At 29.7% G+C, this 1,170-nt stretch overlaps 1 long non-coding RNA gene across 1 annotated transcript; it reads left to right on the forward strand.

The window, feature by feature from the left end:
• Positions 1-578: 578 nt before the first annotated feature.
• Positions 579-1,170, forward strand: LOC109581627 (uncharacterized). The gene is made up of 4 exons (XR_002184702.1): positions 579-696; positions 742-821; positions 865-1,072; positions 1,125-1,170. It is a non-coding gene; the product is annotated as an uncharacterized LOC109581627 (long non-coding RNA).

The raw sequence follows: 1,170 nt of genomic DNA on the forward strand, positions 1-1,170 counted from the left end.
CATTGAATATCAGCATTAATGTAAGTATATTCACTACACAATAGCAATTAAAACAACATGTAGTTGCTATCAGAAGTATTCACAAGATATAGTTTACATTAAATAACTTCAGTTCACCTTATTCACACAATAATAGGTCAGTAACATATGCAAAGGAGAGTATCCTAATAATATTGCTGTTAGCATACTGAATACTGATAATGAAGTAATAAACAATACCATTATATCAACGCAAGCTAATGATCAATTGATGATCACTGGAAGTACTAGTTCAATAACTAATTTAAATACATTTACTGTGGATGTATCATTGAGTAATAATAGAGGAATATTTAATTATATGCCATCTTTCGGGTTTAGTAAGCATCTCATCTTTTCAGTATATTATGATTTATATACATACACTAGGTTTTCTTGGACCAGTTACTAACATTAGCTCTTCAATTGACAACTGTTCTACTATTGATATAACATGGACTGCTCCTACAGTTGATGATAGAGTACCTATACAGTATTACATGCTAAGGATATATGATGCTATTACTGGTAGTCTAGTGGATACTGTATCAGTATATGAGACCAGCTATCAGTTTGTGGATGATAATCTGTTATTTCATCACTATACATACGTTATTACTACAGTTAATGAATTAGGAGAAGGAATATCTAATAACAATACATTCTCATATCAAAGAGGTACATACATACATTTGAATGATTATGCTTGTTACACTGTTATAGTACCTAGAGCTGTTGAAAACACCTCACTTGACATACTTTCTTATATACAAGATCAAGTTATTATTCAGTTCTATATTCCAGTATGATGTTTAATATTATTATTATTATTATTATTATTAATAGATAACACTGAAGTGCACTAGTGAAGCTCCTGAACATGTTACAGTTACTGTAATATGTAATAATGGAATTGATAGCAGTACAACTTACTTTATAAAACAAAAAATCAATATAACAGGAATTAGATCAGTACCTCAGTATCAACAGTGTAATGTCAGTATTGTATTTAGTAATGAGGCTGGTAGTAGTGAACCATTTATACTAGCATTTGGTAAGTAGATATATGTATATTTATAGTATGTACTTACGCATTACATTAACAGATACATATCCTACTATCACTAGTGCCACTACTGTCACTATTACTGA

Source organism: Amphimedon queenslandica, unplaced genomic scaffold, assembly GCF_000090795.2.
Source record: "Amphimedon queenslandica unplaced genomic scaffold, v1.1 AMPQUscaffold_13428, whole genome shotgun sequence".
NCBI lineage: Eukaryota > Metazoa > Porifera > Demospongiae > Haplosclerida > Niphatidae > Amphimedon > Amphimedon queenslandica.